Source organism: Silurus meridionalis, chromosome 3 (assembly GCF_014805685.1).
Source record: "Silurus meridionalis isolate SWU-2019-XX chromosome 3, ASM1480568v1, whole genome shotgun sequence".
NCBI lineage: Eukaryota > Metazoa > Chordata > Actinopteri > Siluriformes > Siluridae > Silurus > Silurus meridionalis.
In genome coordinates this window covers 23,640,200-23,662,874 of record NC_060886.1, presented here as the reverse complement: position 1 = coordinate 23,662,874, position 22,675 = coordinate 23,640,200, and the positions used below count along the sequence as shown (strand labels likewise).

Below are 22,675 nucleotides of genomic sequence, written 5' to 3'. Positions count from 1 at the left end.
GTGCCTCCAGCTTTGTGGTAACAGTTTTGAAAAGAGCTACATATAGCAGGAAAGGTCAGGTGACCCAATAATACTCCCTCACCACATCCATAAACCTCCTTCTTGGCCTTCCTTTTTTCCTCCTTTCTGGTGGCTCCATCTTCAGCATTCTCCTACCGACATACCCCATGTCCCTCCTCTGCACATGTCCAAATGATCGCAATCGTGCCTCCCTCACCTTGTCTCCAAAATGTCCAACATTTTCAGCTTTGCTACCTTCAGCTTCACCTCCTGTCTTTTACTCAATGCCACTGTCTCTAAACCATACAACATAGCAGGTCTCACCACTTTCTCTTTTTCAAAACTTTCCTTTTCACTCTTGCAGATACCCTTCTATTACAAATCACTACTGCCACTCTTCTCCACCCACTCCACCCTGTCTGCACTCTTTTCTTCACTTCTCTAACACACTCTCCATTACTGGGCACTGTTGACCCCAGGTACCTAAACTCCTCCACTTTCACAACCTCTTCTCTCTGTAACTGCACCACTTCACTGCCCTCCATCTTATTCACACACATGTAGTCTGCCTTACTCCTACTGATTTTCATTCCCCTTCTCTCCAGTGCATACCTCCACCTCCCCAGGCTCTTCTCAACCTGCACCCTACTCTCACCACAAATTACAATATCATCCGCAAACATCATAGTCCAAGGAAATTACAATATCATCTGCAAACATCATAGTCCAAGGAAACCCGTGTCTGACTCTGTCCGTCAACCTGTCCATAACCACTGCAAACAGGAAAGGGCTTAGAGCCAATCCTTGATGCAGTCCAACCTCCACCTTGAACCAGTCTGTTGTTCTTACTGCATACTTCACTGCTGTCACACTGTCCTCAAACATGTCCTGCACCACCCTCACATTCTTCTCTGACACACCTGACTTCCTTATATAATACCACAACTCCTCTCTAGGCACTCTGTCGTATGCTTTCTCTAAATCCACAAACACACAATGCAACTCCTTCTGACCTTCTTTACTTCTCCATCAACATTCTCAAAGCAAATAATGTGTCTGTAGTGCTCTTTAATGGCATTAAACCATTCTGTTGTTCACAGATGGTCACCTCTTTTCTCAGCCTGGCTACCACTATTCTTTCCATAACATCATGGTGTGACTGATCAACTTTGTTCCCCTTTAGTTACTGAAGGTCTGCACATCTCCCTTATTCTTAAAGATTGGTACCAGCACACTCCTTCTCCATTCCTCAGGCATCCTCTCACCTTCTAAAATCTGGTTAAGAACAACCTGGGTAAAAATTCCACTCCCATCTCTCCTAAACATCTCCATGCTTCTCATCTGTCATCTGGTCCAACCGACTTTCCACTATTCATCCTCTTAATCGCTGCTTTTACTTTCTCCTTACTTCTTCTTATCCACTTCCTGCTTCACCATCTCCACACCATCCAACATTTTCTCTCTCTCTCATTTTCCTAGTTCATCAGCTGCTCAAAATACTCCCTCCATCTTCTAAAAACACTTTCCTCACTAGTCAACACATTTCCATCTGCATCCTTTATCGCTCTAACTTGCAGCACATCCTTCCCAGCTCGGTCCCTCTGCCTGGCCAATCGGTATAATTCCTTTTCTCTTACCTTAGTGTCCAACTTCACATATTGTTCCTCATATGCCTTTTCCTTGGCTTTTGCCACATCCCTCTTTACCTATTGTCACATCTCCTTGTACTCCTGTCTACTTTTTTCATCACTCTGTCGATCCCAATTCTGTTTTGACAACCTTTTTCTCCTTTTGCTCTCCTGCACTTCTTCATTCCACCACCATGTCTCTGTCTTCTTTTCTATTTCCAGATGTCACACGAAGCACCTTTCTAGCTGTCTCCCTTAGTACTCCTGCAGTAGTTGTCCAATCATCCAGCATCTCATCACCACCACGGAGCCCCTGTCTGACCACTTCCCTGAACCTCACACTACAGTCTTCCCCCTTCAGGTTCCACCATCTTATTCTTCTTTTAGTTCTGACTCTACTCCTCTTTTTCTTCACCTCCAAAACCATCCTAAATAACACCATCCAAAGCTGTCTAGCTACACTGTCCCCTGCCAACACATTTTCTGATTCGTGATCCGCATATTTGATTTGGCACGTTTTTTTCTGGATGCCTTTCCAATGCAACCCTTCCTATTTGTCCGGCCTTGGGACTGGCACAAAGAGTGCACTGACTTCTGCAACCCTAATAGCTGGGTTTTATATATCTAAAAAAAAAATATATATATATATATATATATATATATATATATATATATATATATATATATATATATATATATATATATGTGTGTGTGTGTGTGTGTGTGTGTGTTTTCATATAAAAGTTATTTGGTATGAGCATACAATATTAGCATAAAGTCTTATGATTACAGCAATTGTCTCTTTTTCTGTTCTCCCGCTGTTGCTAATTAAGTGTAATATAACCAAAACAACTGTAATGAAATGTAAATAGAGGAAAAAAAAATTGCTTTGCTGTGCAGAACTGCAAAAGGTTTAAAATCAGTATAAATCATGAAATAAATACAATTACAATGTCTTATACTTGATTAGTGACAGTGATGTCATGCCCCTCCATTCTGGTGCTTGTATGTAATTGTGTAAACAGAAATCAGTCACAGATTTATTATTATTTTTTTTCATTTTGGATCATTACTCACTGTTGAATGGACTATAGCGGGAACCCCACCTGTAAGTGCCTGTTACAGTAAGAGGAGGGGAATAACACAGTTCTCCTCCCACTCGGTGGCTTTCAGATCAAATAGGCAGCATGTGGCTGCCTGCGGAGGATGATCAAAGATTTCATTGTCTCATAGCACAAGTTCTAGGTGGTCTTTACAACAGTTTTATTCTGCAACATTCGTTCGATCCCCAATCCATTTCAGAGTTTCTGTGAAAGTGCCGGTCTTGAAGTCAAGCCTCCTGCAACCGCAACTGCTAACTGCAATCCCATGACAACACCAGAGATTCGTAACCTGCTTTTGGAACCACATTTCAAAATAGAAAACAAGCCTTTCTAATGAAAGTATCAGAGGGGTGTTTCTAATAGCCAAGCTGCAGCACCATACTGGCGAATGGGTTCAGGGTAAGGTCATGGGTGTGCACAAACTCCAAGAAACTGGGAAAGAGAAAAACAGAGACAGTGAATAGTTCCTCTTATATCACAGACAGCTGGACAGACTCTCTTTCTTGTTCTGACTTCCACAGATGGGCACAAACCATCAGAGATCCATAAGCACTACGTAATCAAGCATAGAGTTACACTTCCCACTGGTGCCAAACAAGCTGATTATACCATGCATACAGGTCTCCGGCATTCTCCTCTTTCTGAGGGCAGAGATTAAAGTTGGCCGTTCAGGTTGCACAAGGAGGTTGCACCTCTGGTGGTGTGTCTGTGTGCGCAGAGTCTGGGGGACAGAGGTAACTGAATGCCAACAAGTGTGCAGAGTTCACCACAGAAGAGATTGTTTCCAATCACGTCCCACATCACACCCACATTGCTCCTGGTACTCAGCTCAGGGTGAAATTAAATGGCTGGTGTCATAAAGCCCTTGAACAATGGAGGTATTCACCAGTTGGGGTTTCCTTTAAGCGAACACAAACATGATACTTCTTATTCAGCATTTTAGACTCAATGTACTCCATTCTTACGCTTCTCCCTCTGCGGCCATCTGCGCGACAGAGTAAATCACCTAGCATCCCTCCCGAGTACTCCCACTGTGTATTCTTCTACTAGTTCACCAAAATACAAGATAGATTTAATAAAGGAAACATCTTATGTTGAAGCAATTTAAAAGGTGACCTTTGGGACTAATCCTTAATGAAAAGGTTCTCAAACTATTTTTTTGCAAAGTGACCGCATTTTAAAGGTCAAAATTTCCTGCACAATTTTAACTCTATGAGAGACCTGAGAATTGTGTCACACTAAAGCTTATTGAGGAAAAAGATGGTGGAGTTTGAAAGTACAAGTACTGTTTTTCTTAGCTTTCACATTTATTCTGATGCATTCTGGAATTTTAACCAACTTGCACATATATGCATTAGAAATTAAAGTCAGAGTTTAAGTCAGAAAGTAACAATTAACAATTACATCTACAACTGGGCCTACACTGCAGTGTACATACTGTAGTATGGGCATTGAAATAGAAACCACAAGCTTTGGATATGGTCATAGCAAAAAAGAATTATGCCAAACTATGAATGTAAGATTATTTACTGAAAAAAAAGAAGGTTAAAGAAAGTTTCTAGGAAGTGCAAGTCCCTAGGGTATCCAGAACCAGGAGGTGAGTCACTAATGGTGAAAGGATGTGGTCATTCATCATCTTTAGACACTGATGACAAAAACATCAGAAACTTAATTCATTCATTTTTTATTAAGATTAGCCTAACCTGGGAATGCTAGTTATGAGGTGGGGATACACCTCAATGGGGAACCATACACCCAAGCACATTCTTTTACAGCAAGGAACCAGTTAGAGTCCACATGTTTTTGGGAGGAAACCGAATAACATGTTTGAAACCTGTGAGGTCATGAAGAGAATCTGATAAGCACTTGCTGATTTTTTTAACACCTTTTCTGTCAGGTGGTGCTGCCTCTCCATGGTAACAAGATTGATCCTGAGTTTGGGCTACTGTCTGTGTTAAAAGGCACTTTGTGCAATTTTGGAATCTTCAAATCAGTGCTTGGACCATTTTGACTCTCAAATGTAAATATTTTATATATTTTTTAATGTTTTTCTGTCTGTGAAATTAAAGGAGCTTTGTTTTTGTCCACTGACGACAAGAATAGGAGCCTGGTTCTTTAAGCTATCCTCTTTAGTCTGCATCATGGCTCTAAATTTTGCTGCTCTGCATGAATGGAACCTCTAATTTTCATTATGCTTAAATGTATAGCTTCAGAATGTGGCATGGGAGACATGAAAGGATCTGACTGCAGACATGCACTTTCAGAGTCAGTGGCTGTGACATGGAGGGGTAAATTTTTGCAATATTCAAAGTTACATTCTATACTGTAACTACTAGGAGTAGCTAGTGATATATTGCATTACACTCCATTTACATTTAGAACATTTAAGAGACACTCTTATTTATAGAGTCATACAAAAGTATATTTTGTAAGTTTTACATCTGTGTCTGTCTTCTGTTCAAACCCTTCATTAAATATCAAGCCAAGCTTAATGTTCCAAGACCACTGGGGAAAAAAAAAGAGGTAGAAAAGTCAGCACTGTCAGCATGAATTCAGCTCTGACAATTCCTCAAACTCAGCTACATCAGTCGAGTTGCACTAGTCTCATTGATTGTGCATACAAAAACACTAAACAATTGCTGCAATATATTCAAAGGATTTAGTTATATTGGTTATATTTCTAAAATATATAAGCATCTAGAAGTGCAATTTAAAGCAGCAATTCTTACTGAGAATGCAATGAATGCAATGTGCAGCACTACATGTTAAGGTTAATGTTAAAAAACATACTCCTCGTTTGTGCTTCAATCTGTATATTTGACCATTTAAACACTTATTCATTCAACCCCTCGGGATTCCAGCACAATGCAAACATCAAGTCTCAAGCAAATGCCATAAGAATCCTTTTAAAAAAGTTCTTAATTTGTATTTGTATCTATTTAAAATGTTCTCATTTTATTTACATCTCAAAAGTTTTAAAAATTAAGCCACCTAACAGATCATCCTAGACAAAACCTAAAAAAAAAAAAAAAAAAACAGGAAATAAAAGTTTCACTCCTTGAACTCTCTGTTCATGAATAATGTGGAAACAGTGTGTGTTTTAAACTAAACACATCCCAAAACAGCTTTGTCTCTTCTGGTCTTGTGCAGAGATCTTATGAAGCTTTGGGGAAAGTCCATGTATATAGCTAACTGACATTGATTGACTTCTTGTTATAAAGCTCCAAGTTCTAAAAGTGGAATTGAACCATACACAATTCCGATTTCTGGAGCAGATCTTGAGTTCATGCTTCCGTTGAAAACGGCCCCAAAGGTCCCACAATTTGAAAACCAGAGCCTCAAGCATATGAGCACTAAAGCGTGTCATTTGGATACACAAACCTAGAGATTTGCTATACACGCTGGTTGGAGTGAGCCAAAATGGCTTGCAACTGAACCCCACAATTACACCCAAGGACACATGGGAATGTGCTGCTCTTTCTCCTAGATGTACTCAATGTTTGTTTAGACATTTATTACCAATTTGTCGCATAACCATAGCATATAAGGTCAGTATGAAGAATCTTATTTGAGAGTGCTTTTTCCTTCTCTAAGCCAATTTTATCCCAAATGTAGCCTGGATAATTATTTCCCAGCCCTGTCTTTGTAAGTTTCAAGATTCAAGCCACCAAGCATAGGCAGGAGGGAAACTAAGCTAAGATATGCATTTAATATGTCATACATTCACAAGTAAACATAAGTTAATGTTCTCTTATATGCAAAACTGACCCAAAGTACAACAAATAAAATACATGACAGCATTACTGATACTTCCCATTTTATCACCCGTTTTCCATTGATACACTTTTAAATTACTGTCTTGAGAGAGATGGAGTGTTCTTTCTTCATATATATATATATATATATATATATATATATATATATATATATATATATATATATATATATATATATATAACTGTGGCTTCTCCTCTTATTTTCTATAATGGGAAGGACATATACAAACCCTAAACAGCAAAACAGGGCAGGGATTCTTTGAAAAATCCTACTTTTTGTGTGGTAATGGTGGTTTGAAAAAATGTGATCATGAATATATGATAGGTTGAATAAACATGTACGTAATGTTTAAGCTTGTGCCAGTTTTGCACATAATCAGCTTTTTTGTTTAATTCAACTATATTCCATCGAGCATTGACTGCTCAGATTAGTACCCATAAAACTCTAAACACTCTGTAAAGCATAGATCTGTTTGTCTGTATACTTACAACCATTAGATTTATATGAATATATAGATTATCAGATATACATTATTAGAACATATAATTGACAGGTGTTTTGTCTCCTGAACCTGATACCACAAAGAAAAGAGAGCTGTCTATGGGGGAAAAGGAGAATGATCGAAGCTGAGAAGCTATCAGGGCCATTAGCGGGTCATCACACATAATAAAATAGCAAATTGGAATAAACAGTTAGACTTCAAACAAGAAAAACAACAGCAGTTGATGACTGACATTGTGAGAACTGTGTAGAAAATCCCCAAAACAACACTTGTGTTTTTCCCCAACATCTTTCACAGAGCAGGGGTGGATAAAAAGATTTCAACTGAAGAAATTTCAAGGCCATACCACAAAATGCAAACCACTAATCGGCTGTATGAATTGGAAGGACAGATTAGAAGTAACAACGAAATACAGAGATAAAGAACAAATGTTCTGGAACCAATATTGGCCTTTACCAATGTAATTAATAAGCCAAAGTGTAACAAAAAACAAGAATCTGATTGTGATCCAAAACATGAAAACGTACATGATGTAGTCTTATGGGTTGGGGTTTGCAAAGTTGCTTCTAAAAAGACCTCACAATTTTTGCTGAAGATGTAAATTGTGTTGGAATCTAAAAAGCATTCTGTCAAGCAATTTACAGAGAAATGCATCCAGTCTTGATGATCTTCATCAGACTGCAAAACAATCAGACTTCATCAGGGGATAGAAATTATAGCTCCACAGTTTCATTCACCTGATCATGCATTTTACTTGCTGAATACAAATAGCAAAAAGAGAAACCTTCCAACACAACAAACATCAACTCAAAGAAGTCACTGTGTATAGATTATAAACATTACAAAAGAAGAAAGTCACAGTTTGATGATGTCATTGGATTGCCATCTTGATGCAGTTAGTGAATGCAAGGGATATGCATCCAAATATTAAGCATTCTTTACTCTAATTTACTTTGACTTTAAGGTGACTTTAAAGGTTCTATATCTAACGTAAATATCAAGATATTCTGATCTCTTGTCTCATATTCATCCTTTGAACTGAAACTTAAATGTCTTCAGTGTACAGCAAAAACAAACAAATTGGCCTTGCAGTTTAATTGCTTTCAGGGGCCTATATGTAAACCGATGATCCTTTTCCATCAGTAACACAGTTGGCGTAATCTAATCCCACGTAAAACTGCAAGTTGCTCAGTTTCATTACAGTTAACTTCAGGCCATCAACTCTGCACCTGTTACGGTCTGGGTTTGAACTTGACCTGACCTCTGACACAAAGGTGCAGATTCTGAGAATGGTAATATCATCTTGAAAAACAAGTGTTGCCAAATGTGCAGTGCAGTCCTACAGAATGGACATGTAGACTTTAGCAAACTGAAATGCCCAAATCTTATTGAACCTTATTAGAACCTTATTAGATCCCCCCCCCCAGTGCTACTCTACTAGAGGGACTGCATCCCATTCAGTGTCCCTACTTCCCAAGCTTGTAAATATCAGGTTAATCTACTTCCTGTTTCTGGTATTTTTTTTTTTACAGCACTTAATAAAATATAATTACAAAATAAAATAAAAAATTTAAAACTCATCTAATTTTCCACACTAAAAGCGATCACACTATTTATTATAGTCTGTCAAAGGAATATAAAATTTGTCTGCTGATCAGACAAATTTGTCTGGCAGGTTTGGAGGAAAAACATGGTATGTTGTTTCCTTTGCATAATTTACACTACATTTCTTTAGAATATTTATTCTATTTTATGTCAAGCAATACTTTAGAAAGCCACAACTTTTCTTTTGTTCGTTTGTTTCGTTTATTTATACATTTTTCCTCACTATTTAGCTCAAGGAAATTTCTTAACAACAACAAAAATAATAATAAGTATTATTATTAATAATTATTACAATATTAAATATTATTAATTCTAATTGGCATATTATTTTACATATTATATTGACATATTATTATTAATTGTAGTAGTATTGAATTAATTTATACTAAGTGACATATTACCTCTACCTCATATGAACAGTTCATCCTCTAACTTTGGTTTGAAAATTGGTTTTAAAAATAAAAAGTCCAGCGCCAGGAGTGTGTGTCAAAATGATGTGTCAGCTAAAGGTAAATGTTAGCACCATGGGAGGCACTGTACACCTGAACAGGCAGCTTTCACTGCTGCTTAATATCATAATTCATCCTTGATACCATCTTTCTTCTCCCTCTTCCCCCTCCCTCCCTTTCTCCCTCACACTCTTTCATTATGCCCAATACGGTTTCTTTTCACATATTTAGAGCATTCCATTAACCCTTAGGGCTCTTAGGATTTATTTGGGCCCATTAGGTGAATTTGGTGTTATTTAGTGAAGGTAATTATTATGCATATCACTTTATAGAGGACGTACACTGGAAGATTTGTGCCATACCTATACCCGTTGGATTTACTATTACTTTTAAACAATATTGTGGTGTTCTGGTACTTATTTCTCTCCACAGGTGCATTGAGTTTAAGTTACATTACAGCTGTCCAGCTGAAAAAACATGGACAGAAGCGAGGTCATTTAGAGTCTGATTACTTGCTTGTTCTGCATATGGGACCTAAAAATCTGCTATGGGACACGAGTCAATCCTCACGTGACCACAGTGTTATTTGAGCTTTGTCAACAGAGGGAGTAGTACTCTTTGGAAACTAGCAGGAGCATCAGAGGTGCAGACTTTTTTGGTCTTTTCAGTGGAATGTCCTAAGGCTATTTGGAGTGACTACAACAAATTTCAGTCTAACTGGTCAGATGATGTTGATTATTTCTTTTTACAATAATCCTTTTGGTTTCAAGACAAATCACTATATAATTGTGGTGGATGTGCCACAATGAACTAATTAATGAAAAATTATATATATATATATATATATATATATATATATATATATATATATATATATATATATATATATATTGTTTGTGAGGAAAAATTTATACCAGCACGTTGCTTTCTGTAAGCCGATGCATATTTAATGTTATTTGGAAAATCAGGTTTATGCAAATGTGAGTATATTTCCACTTTAAGAAAGTATTTTCTAAAGGAATATTGTGTACTTTCTGGTTTCTCTGTAATGTGAGAAGCTACATGTTTTATTAACTTTAAGAGGAAGGAAAAAAATAGAGGTAAGGGAACATCTCGTCTTGTGCACATACCACAACAATAAATGCAACTACAGTATATGTTAATAAAAAAAATTATAAAAAATGTTTGATTTGTGATTTGTGTTGGTACTAATAAAGGAATATACTAAATATACTTTTCTAAAAAAAAAATCTAATTCAGGTTGACATCAATGCATTTAGCATTTCCCATAACTGCACATCCTATTATATTTTATTCTGATACATCCTAGTTATACATCCTATTTATATTTTATTTAATGCAAATGCACAAATTTGTCAGCAACAGATATTGAACTAATTCATGCTTGTAAATCTGATGGCATTGAGAGGGGCTGGTAAACCCTGGGAGAGATTAATCATAAAAATGTTCACGACAGCACTTTTTCATCGACCTATTGAGGCCGTTTTTCAATCCTGCAGATTTACTGAATCGTGTTCTTGAACACTAAATAAACATAGGCAGAGCTTCAACTTAAATGTCCTAATAATTCACCATGAGAATCTATAAAAGGGAAAAAACAGCTAAAGACAGATTTGTGAGCAGAAATACATAAAAAGACAATAAAGACCAGAGCTGCATGTCAAGTAACACTTCTGTCCAGAATGTGACAATTTAACAGACACTAATAAGCAAGTCCAGGAGATTAATAAAATTATATATTACTACAAAAAAAAAAAAACATTTGCTATCACAAAACATTTACTTAAGCCTGTTAATTTAATTGCATGAAATATTTGCAATATTCTTTTCTATTTTATTAAATAAGGATTGCTTAATGTGTAATGTCTTAACATAATAAGAAAAAGAATATTAAAATCTTAAATTTGTTTATTCTTTCCTTTCAAATATTGTGATATTAAGTCACATTTTTAACATTAACAACAATAAATGTATAGTTTAAGTTTGAATGCTAGTCAAAAAGGTTTTGTTTTTCTTTTAAGACCAAAAATTCAATTATCAGAATGTTGTACATTAGTATAAGATTATTATAAAAACAAACATTAAAAAGCATATTTAGGTAGGCATAAATGTATTAAATTACACATTCAAAAGAATTTATATATTATATTAATATATGTTTTACATTCATTGTCTTACCATATTCAATCTTATAAAGAATGTTTCTTTTTTAAAGTTAAGAAAAGAAATGGCCTTCCTGATTAGTGCCAAATATAATGTCATCCCATTGAATAAACTCATCTGTGGGTTTTTGCCTTATCCAAACACCTTCTTGGTTATAAAATCATATGACTTCTAAAACAAAGCCTACAATTAAGACAAGATTTTGAAATCAAATGTATTTAATAAACAATGCATTAAAGTCAAAATATTTAAATATTTAAGAATAGACATCTTTTTTTTTTTTCTTTTTGAAGTTTCTACTCAATTATTCTATTAATTATACTATTCTCAATGTGTCAGTAGAATTAAGGAGATAGTATTTACGGGTGTTCTTGGTTTTAAATGATTGAGATTTATATTAAACCTATGCAGGTCAGGCTATCAGTCAACGATGGCATTTGTAAGAATTCAATAAAAAATGTGATAATTGTGGGTGTCTCTACCAATGCATACATTTTTAGAACCTGTGAAAGCGTTTTAGTTCTTCCTGGATACCATCAGCGGTTGGTGGACCCCATGTTGGGAGATAATTGTGTTAATGCATTGTCTTGAAGAGTAAAGTAAGCCTCACACTGGGTCAGAGAGAAATAATCCCGAAATAAATCTGTTACTGGACGAAAGCTTATGGCTTTCTATAAATTGAGCTAGCTTGCATGTCAGCTGTGGTTTTTGGTTTCTGGCATGTAAGACAGCATTGTTTTTGTGGGCACATAGCTCCTACAGGTAGGGCAGCACGCAGCCCCATGCAGCGATGACGAGAGCAGGCAGGCAGCATGCCAAACAGATTCTGCCTTTCCATGCAAGCACCCCTTGGGCAGCAAACGTGCTGAACTGCATGACTGACATGTGTAACAATGCACACACAGCAGCACCTCCAGGCACAAGGAATAATATTTACACTCCCTTGCTGTCTCTTAAAGAGACGTGCACACACTATCACTCGAAACACACCCAGACACTCTTTCTCCTTTTTCCTTGAACCCATACATACTTTCTCAATCTCTGCATCAACACACACACACACACACACACGCACACAAATAACTCACTCACTGCCTCGCTGGTGCATGGTTACCCCAATCACGAATCCAAGTTTCGAAGGCAAACCCAAGAGCACCAGATGCCAATCTTGGCTGTTTCACAGTTTTATCATTATTGCCCCTTTAAACAAAAAAATGTGCATTATGAAAGCCATTTGGAGCTGATTTTCAACCTAATACTCCTTTTTAAAAAAAAGCTTTCTAAAGCTTATAGACTTATCTTAAAAGTAAATATTGAGTTAATGCCAGTAAATCAGACACACATAAAATCAAACATATTGTAACTCTACCCAGTTTGAAGTAGGAGGTTTCTGTGCATACTGTATGTCTACCTAAAAGTGTGTTTGCTTTTAGTGTTCGTCTACAACCCACATATATGAAACACAAATGGCTGCATTCCGTGTACAATTAAATGCACTGTCTATTGACTTTTAATACATGCTTTCGCTGTGTCTCAGGTTCCTTGTGGTTGAATAAATGCTTTGGCCAGACTTAACATATGGCGAGCCACATACTTTTGTTTTGCTTTCACTGTGGCAGGCGACAGAAATGGAAACAGACTGATAGCGTGTGTTTATGAGAGAAAGACAGACAAATATAAAGAGCGAAAACAAGTAGTATATATAATATGTATACTATATATAAAATCCACCTATAATCATTTTATACATACATATATATATATATATATATATATATATATATATATATATATATATATATATATATATATATATGTATGTATGTATAAAATGATTATATATGTATAACTATATATGTATAACTATATATTTTATATATAGTATACATAGTAATGATCTCTCTCTCTCTCTCTCTCTCTCTCTCTCTCTCTTCTGTGCCCCTGCTCAATCATGCCATTACCTGTAAAGATACTTGTACTACAGAGATATTGGTTATGAGCTGCAGATAATGAAGAGAAGGAATACATTTAAAAAAACTAAATTGATTTTTAATAACTTTAACAACAAAAATATGCAATTCTGTGGATGATTTTTTTTTTTTAATATCAACTTATTACAAACACAGACACAAATAATGTAAATATAAAAAAAATAAAAGCTACAATTTTAAAGCTATATTGATTAGTGTTAAAAAAGTATGGCCATAAAACCTGAAATGCATTGACTGAGATTTAAACTTTTAAAATGTTTACATTTGGTGCTCTATATGTATTTTTGTGCATTTATATAGTCTTACTCTTTAAAATAAATGTCTGTCTTGAAAACCACATTGAAAAACGTAGTAATTAAAGATGTATTAGTGGTCAAGATTGTGGTTTTGGTTAGAAGCATATGTGACATGTCCACCTCTGGAGAGACAGTTAACACCTCCAAAAGTGTACCAGAGCAAAGAGAAGATGCATAGCTGAGCTCTTATTGTTTTCTTTCGCACTTCATGATTTGACTACTTTTTTTTTTTTTTTTTTTGGTGGGGGGATGGACGGGGACAAGAGGGAGATGAGATAGTCAAAGAAAAATGTTCAGTGTGTGTGGGTGGTCAAACCTAGCCGTGAAAACTCCCTAATCCTGCACTGGGATCTAATGTTATTCTATCCACACCCAGCACACGCTGTCCTTTATTTGAGGCAATCTATTTCACAGTCTGATGACCAGATAAACATATACAGTATAAGCAATCCTTTGAGATGGCATCCCTAGAAACCCGAGCACCAAAAGTGCGTCAAATCTGAAAATCCCCCGATGGTTAAAAATAGGTATTGTACTAAAGATAGAACTGTAGAAAGTAGGATACATTTGCAGCATGACTAATGGCTCTGTGAGGTTCATTAAATACTCGAGTGAGTCCAAGACTACAAGAACTGGGGCATTTACGTCACTCGATTTTGCTAAAGAAAAAAGAAACCTGGATCGATGACTATGCACTTGCTCACATTAGTCTCACATTTGCACTTTATTTGTATATTTTAAGAAACTGTTCCAAATCATTTTTATTAGTATTATTAATATATTTATCAACTCAAATTATTAGAACACTTAAGCATTTTGTCTAACTTCAGAGATTGGAATCGTTTTTACCCTGGGTTGTTTATGTTTTAACGGTACGAGATTAGGGTAAAAGACTTTGACTATTTCTCAATATGGCAAACTAATCAGATTACACCTGTTATCAGTCTTGTCATCACAGTTAGCCAGTGTGTGAAGTCTTTGTGATGGAGCTTAAAAAAACAAAACAAAAAAAAAAAAAAATAGCAAAGAAATCATAACAGTGCATTCCCAGAACAGAAGCCATCTCAGCTGGGACAATGATGCACTTGTGTTGCCCTACATTTGCCATCTTATTGGATGATATTAATAGAAATGCCTGTGGTATATGGGTTATTTCTTCTCTCCATACCACCATGCTGTACTGCTTTCCTCCTTATGGAGCCTGCCCGCACATTCAGACCTGCTAATAGTCTGCTAAACATCTGCTTTGGCAAAAGAATGAAAGATCTTGTTTCTCTCACTATCTCTATCACTCTATCTCCTTCTTTCTTGCTGTCTGTTCATTTCACAAAAGCGCACACTGTACAATATCTCTCACTATCTCACTATCGGCATCCATTGAAGCTTCAGAGAGCCTTGGATTTCTGCATGTTTACTCATCGTGAAAGTTAAAAGTAGAGCCTGCATGTTGTGCAGGATAAGCACCCACCTGCTGGTAGCATTATTTGTGTAACTACCTCATCCAGCCATAATCTTTTATAAGCATCTTCAAAATGGTCATCGAAAAAAAAAGTGCTATGGTTCCCTTCAGCTCCATCAGAGCGCATATCAGCAGTTGTGGAAAACAGCTGGTTCAGTTAACTCCGTGTGTATGCTGGCAAGTGGAGACAGTGAAGGGTGAATGGTGATGCACATTTTTCCCCCCTTCTCTTTAGTGGTGTTTCCAGCACACTAATCTTACAGAATGGAGAAGGTCTTTGGCAGCAAGTTTCTCTCTTTCATGCACGCATTTTGAGTGGGTGGAAAAAGGATCAAGTTGTCATTAATATGCATAAGCCAATTTTCTAGCGAAGTTTAACAGATGCAGTGTGTGTGGGTTCTTTTCAGATTAGTTTAGGTTGCACTATGCTTATTCGTCTCTATTACATGGTTTAGGACTGGAAAACCACCAGCTAGCAGGCAATTGTTTTTGCAAATATCAGTATTTTTTATATCAGTTTCTCTCTGGGCCAACTGGTAGTCTTAGCATCGACAATACAGCAGTTTTTGTCTGGCATGTAGCTATGTTTAAACTAAATCAGCTTTGCTGTGTTGAGATGCACCGTAATGCTGCAACTATAGTGCAAATGGCTCATTCTAAATCCCACCATCTGCTGCACTACACACATCAACAAGACAAAGATTTATTAATGTACATACAACAGTAAGCAAAGCTAAAACCTTTTATATATAAGCATCATTTACATTTGTATTAATGTGTGTAACTACCCTTATTGTGTAGCACAGCATAAGAAAAGGCACCATGATACCCATGCTCCAGTGGTGCCTGTCAGCAGTAATGGCTGACCCTGCCCTCTGACCTGCCTAGCTGGTATATACATAGAAAATAATTCACGTCATTGCATATGTTCATTTCACTGTAACGTGTAGTTTGTGTTGCAAATAAAGGAAGTATCTTAAATATTTCCACCTAGTTTTTGGGCAAAACTAAAATGTGGGACTGGACTAGAGCTTCCCTGGTGTGCTAAATAATGAAATTATCATTCATCCATCCTTGCTGCTTATGCTATAAGTCACAATCCTTGACAAATAGTCTCCTTCATTTTCCAGTAAGATGATCGCTGAATAATGGTTGACACATTAACCTAAAGTGACACCAGTGCAGTGGTTTAGTCAGTTAGTCACTTTGATTAAGATCATACATACATGTGTTTGCCAACACTACTGCATGACCCCAACTTGTCATTACCCTTTTTAATTAAACTTGAGTGCATTATAATACACAGTGCAGGCTACAATTTCTAGGAAATGTAAAGTGCTCCATTAGAACTGCAGGGTTTCTGTGGTTAGTGGAAATGTCAAAGTGAATCCATTAGTGTAGAAGTGATGGCGAAATAGTCATTTGATGCACATGGACATGGGGTTTGTAATCGCACTTAATTCCTTTAATTTATACAGTTTAAAGTCTCCAAGAGGCAATTATATTCCGAGCTAACTTGTCTTATTAGGTTTATTAGGTTTATAATGTCTCAGTATAGATTTTCCAGAATCTACTACTACTACTACTACTACTACTGATAATAATAATAATAATAATAATAATAATAATAATAATAATAATAATAATAATAGTAAGATTCTGAACTATTCTGCAGCTCTGATAAAAAAGTAGTAAAGGCAGGATCTGGCCTTATTTTCCCCAAAGAGAATAAAAGGAACAGGACTACGATTACAATAAAACCCATGCAGTTTTTATTCGCTTAAACACATTGTATGATTCACATTTGAAAATGTCTCTAAACACCCTTGTGCTGATTTAATGATTTCAACAAATTACTTTTGATTCAGCTGCCTTGTATATGTGAATGAAACCAATTGACTGGGCAGTGTATGACATTAATGAGTCCCTAGACAGAATGAGATATCTCTGACCTTACTGGAGGGGGCTATCGCTTAACAAGCAGAGCAAAAGTTCTGACAGCACAGTAATAATAAAATGGAAAAAAAAAATCTCTTATTTCACTACTAAGAACCTCCCTGTAATTCTAATAATGCAATAGCGTGCGTGGAGGGTTTAAACATGACAGCTGGTATCAGTCAGACAGTGGGACCATAATGAAGTATTGCCTTGGGGGAAAGTGTGTGTGTGTGTGTGTGTGTGTGTGTGTGTGTGTGTGTGTGAGTGAAAAAGTGTATATGTACGTGTGTGTGCATGTGTGTGACGGAGAGAGAGAAAATGCACATGTAGGTGTGTGTTCAAGTGTGTGCTTGCATATGTGTGTCTGTTAAGACAGAGTGTGTAAGAGAGAGAGAGAGAAAGAGTGTGTGTAAGAGAGAGAGAAAGAGTGTGTGTGAGAGAGAGAGTGGGAGAAAGAAGGAAAGAGAGTAGACACTGAGAGACTTTCAAACAAATTCCCAGCAGTCTTACCTTATTAAGAGTAAATATTACTGAGAAAAAGTTAAATAACTGATAACTTAAGTAAAAAGGTAGGATCTTTTGCTGTTTATACCATAAAGCTGAAGAGCCATTGAGCAAAAATTAAGCCTTCTTTAGGTGGATCAATAAAAATATAACACATGCAAGTGTACTATATGCTATATACCAGTTGAATCCAAAGCCATTGAGAATTCCTAACATCTCTGGAGAAACACCTGTTCTAAACTACTAAGTTTCACGGTACTGTTTTCATGAACTTTGCATCCAAGTAGACTTTTACAAGTAAATTAAAAACAGTTCAGCTTTTTCTATTTTAAAGGTCCCAGATAACATTTAATCTCACATAATCCAGGTAGCAGCTTCTAAAACAACCTGCTTGAATCAGATCAGGTAAGTTAGATCTTAAACTGTTATACAGTCTCAGTACATTTGTCACTCCACTAAAATTACTACAGCCATACAGTAGCTAAAAACTGACACATGATTTCTCAAAGTCTTGATAAACTATAACATAAAGCAATAGTTCAGTCATTAAAATCGCATAACTTCAGTGCTTAATAAAAAAACAACAACACCTGTCTTGGTTAGTTTTCATAAAACAGACAGTTCAATTCAGTGATTATGTGAGTTGTCAACCTATAACTAGTCTCCTCCCAACAGGACCACATGCAAATTTTGTATTTTCTGTGCACTTTTCCAGCCATAAGCTTCAGGGTGGGATTTCTGGTGCAACTGATAAAACAATGGATTGAAAAATATGAATAATGTTTTTAAAATCCATTAAAAAGTTAATTAATTTATTTATTTAGGGGAACTTTTAGTGGTGAGCCATGTCATACAAAAATATATTCTTGTCTAAGTATGAAATGATGAATGCTTGCTTATGTAATATTGTTTCCAAAAATAGCTAAATAGTAGTAAAATTAATCATTTGCATTTGAATGTCTATTGAAACACCAAAAATAACAATTTATTCCAGAAAGCAAACTGCAGAAGGAACCATTTACCTTTTAATTTTGATTTTTGCCTGTTCAGAAATGTCCTACATGATTATACAGTTTAATTAGGTAATTAAAAAGAAACAAGAATAAGCCTTAGCTTCATAAGGTGCTTGACACAAGAAAACCCAATCAATTCATAAAAAATAAGTAGAATTTTTTTTTTTATAAAATAAATCAACCTAAATAAGTTTGTTTAAAGATGTTAAAACATTTAACGTTTGCATGTGTCTGATGAAGTGAATTCCATAGAAGAGAAGGCCCTGTCATGAATGGTGCATAAACAAGTTTGAGGGAAAAAAAACAAACAAAAAAAACTGACTGATTGAGCGGAGTGAAAATTACATATTGGGATGAAAGGTTTCCGAAAACAAATCCGAAAACAAAATAACAATTGCAAAAACAAAACAACAAATCCGAAAACAAATTAACAAATTTGAAAACATTAACAATTCCAAAACCAAAATAACAAATGCAAAACCAAATGAACAAATAAAAAAAAAATTAACAAATCCATAAACAAATGAACAAATCCGAAAACACAACGACAAGTCAGACAAACTGGAAAAGGTAGGTATAGTTTGTGAATGAAAACTTACCAATCATTGGACATTGGACTGTCATTCAAAATATACAGGAAGTATAAAATCTTTTTACTTGTACATGTGTAAAGTTCTCTGTTTACTTTAAACTTTTTTTTTATTATTTTGATTAGTGCACCTTTAAATATAAGAAAATAACAGAAGTAAACATTGGCAAGCTTATCCCGTAGTTTCGGGATAACAGGCAAATCCAGGGGAGACAGTCCATGCAGAGCTTTATATGTCAGCATAAGAATTGTAAAATCAACCTGAAACCTGAGTGAAACGCAACGTATGGATTCTAAAATCGTAATTGAGTAATAGGATCGCTAGTCATTGCTCAAGTCAGGATTCTAGCTTCTAAGTTTTGCACATACTGTAGTTTATTTCGAGTGGACTTTACCAAAGTAAAGCGTGCATTACAGATATCCATGTGATCAATGTGAGTGTGTGTGTGTGTGGGGGTGGGGGTGGGGCATAACAATTAACATAGTCTTGATTGAACTTTTAGTTTAAGCCAACAAGTAAAGGTGCCATTAGTGCTTAACACCTACAAAGCAACAATGCAGCATAATTTCAATCTTCAAATGGAATAGGCAGGGCTTGCTATAATCCTGGCAGATTTGAAAGATGAGAGTTCAAATCCAATACGAGCAAGAAGTCATTGTTCAGCGACACCAAGAAAAAAAAAACCCTGGCTAGTGCTTTATAGTACTTTTATCTGAGGTCTATCCAATTTTTGCATCCCTGGAAGGATTGTTGGCCTTGTTTGTATTATTTGGTTGTTAGAACCTAGACAAGAACCAGATCCAATGTGTTAGGCACATCATGAATGACATCATTGCTTTAGAGGAATATGAAAGGGACACTGCAGGCAACAATGATGCATCACAGCAGTCCCAGTTACCATCCTACACCCATTTATTCATATGCAAACTTTATTCCAGTTTTCCAATTACTCAATTTTTTGAACGCGTATAATATAGCATGATGCTAGCTTTTGTAAATAGATTTCCAGCCAGAACTTTTTATATTCTCCAGCTTTATGCAAGATAACTACACACACACACACACACACACACACACACACACACACACACACTGTATATATATATATATATATATATATATATATATATATATATATATATATATATATATATATATATATATATGTTGCTAGCATCATCAATGTTGCAATCTGATTAATGAAATTATTTTGACTTTTATATCTTAATTCTTTTTCTTTTTTGTTTCATTATAGGTACTTTAAAGAATCTCATTTACCATGCATTGTTTATTAATTAGCTGTTACTCTACCTGTTGCAAATTTCCTGGCAGCAATTTGTCACAAAACAACAAATCGAGTATCTTGTTTCGATTTAAGTTGCAGCTCTCATTTCCCACTGTCAACAAGAATGTTAATTGCTTTAGAGAGGAACATAAAGGGTTGTAACACAAGCAAACAAAAACAAGGAAATTAATTCCATTATATTTTACTGTATATATTTGATTGTAAAGACAGTAAAGGCTGTATATCCTTTTGTCATGCTGTGTGCAGAATAGACTTGGAGCCCCTCTCCTACCCACAGCAGAGGTCACAGATTAGCTCTAGGCCTCCTGCTGGCACCAGGCATAATTGTAATTATACAATTATCTCTTTTGTGTTTTTTTTACAGTTACAAAGTTCATACGAATCCTAATAAGGTTGTGCATTTCTGCTGGATTTCATGTAGAAAATGTGCTAATACCTCTTTATGACATTGCTTCTTCCTACTAGTTGGCTGGCACAAATTCATGAAACTTTCAAGTCATGAGACTGACTTACTACATTATCAAGTCTTATGTTTTGCATAGCCGAGCATGTCAAGCCACATTCGAGAGCCAACCAGTCACAACAGCACAAGCGCCCGAGGTAGAAAAGAAGCATGCTTGTGTGTGTCAATCACAAAGCTGGCAAACCTGAACAGACCTAATGCGTTTAGCAAACCCGGGCAGAGGAAGCACGCAATGAGGTGCACCATTCCACACTTGTCTCATCACCTGCTAACAATCTTTTATATCAATAAATGCTGGTCTCCAAAACTAGCCCATTTATAAAGTTACTGACCTCACCTTAGGAGGTAAACAAAGCCTGAAGTAAACCCCAGTCTATATAAAAACACTGTAAACAAAATGACCAGGTCAAGCAGTGTTGGGTCTGAGACATTGCAGTCTTGTAAATATTTACCACAATTGCTTTTGTAAGCATTTTTTTACCTGCTTTAAATTGCTGGTAGCAAGAAAAATGGTGTCATTCTATATATATTCCTTGCTCAACGTAATCAATGAGAAAAGTTGTAGATGTTTGTTTTATTCATGTTAAATTTTTTATGTTAAAATGATCTAACTTTAGCATAACCAAGCCTTGGTTATCAAATAATACATAAAGAAAGGTATTCTTAGCTCATAAGTTAACTTTAGCTTCCAGTAGCTTGCATGGTTTTTAGCTGCTAGCTACAGTAGAAGCTAATTGAGTGTTGATTATAGACTGTAGCAGCATTACTGTACATTGAAGTGAGATTGTAAGAACTGTATAACACTGAAGAGAAACAAAGAATGAAAATAATCACCTACTTGTGCATGTTTCGGCAGGTTGGATTTAAGATGTACATTGCTGATACTATCACTAGATTTTGACTTGCGCAATTTGCAGATCGTTATAACTGATGATGCAATTTCATCAGCTATATATTTGGTTTACCTGCATCAAGGAAGCTGATATATCTCCATTTTCTCAGTCATTGCTGCTGCAACATATAAATATTGTTATATTACAGTTATATTATACCTTAAGTGGCTTACAACCCTTTGGGGGTTGAAATATTGTTATTTACAGTTTATACATTAATGGTCACCAAACAGGAATGTAGTGAACATTATTGCTAACTCAAGTTCCAAGTACTTCATTTATTACAATCCATACAGTATACTCATGTACTGTTACAAGAGTTCACATCAAATATTTTCTTACCTGCAGCTTTTAAAAACAGGCCTAAAAACAGACATTCTGTACTTTTAGTTGATACTACTGATACTACTACTTTTTTACTCTTGTGCCATCTGGCATGCAGTACAGGTGCAGCTGTGCCACCACCAGCAGATTCGCAGAAGTTTCTTCCCTGAGGCAGTCAGGTTACTCAACATGCTGCTGCCTTCCAATGCTCACCTGTGCTAGTCAAATGCCTAACCCAGTGTGACTTAATACCATGGCACACCTGCACCTTACAAAGCTGCTCTATTTTTGGAACATTATGCATAATAGTGCAACAGATATACTTACTGCTACTGCACTAGTAAATTGTTAACAGTTTACAATCCATGTCTTATGAGTTGTATCCTGTTGTATATTGTCCTGTATATTACTGTCCTGTGTGTTTTTTTGTCCTGTTTTTATTATCCTGTATCTATTGTCCTGCTATGTACTGTATGGTTTTGTATATTCATTGTCTTGTGTATTTATTGTCTTGCTGTCTATTGTACTGCATATGAATTGTTTTGTGTGTGCATTGTTCTATTTTTTTGTTGCTCTGTTGAGTGTATTCTTTTGTCCTTTACTCATCTTACACTGTTACATATTTGCACTTTGTGCAGTCTTGCCTTCTG

At 35.9% G+C, this 22,675-nt stretch overlaps 1 long non-coding RNA gene across 1 annotated transcript in view; it reads right to left on the bottom strand.

Annotated features, from left to right (window-relative positions):
- LOC124380092 overlaps positions 1-22,169 on the bottom strand; it is a 28,526-nt gene extending 6,357 nt beyond the window's left edge. The window contains exons 1-2 of the long non-coding RNA XR_006924600.1: positions 22,044-22,169; positions 21,647-21,816 (exon numbers count right to left, since the gene is read on the bottom strand). This is a non-coding gene — a long non-coding RNA (uncharacterized LOC124380092). The remainder of the gene's footprint in view (positions 1-21,646; positions 21,817-22,043) is intronic.
- Positions 22,170-22,675: the final 506 nt, after the last annotated feature.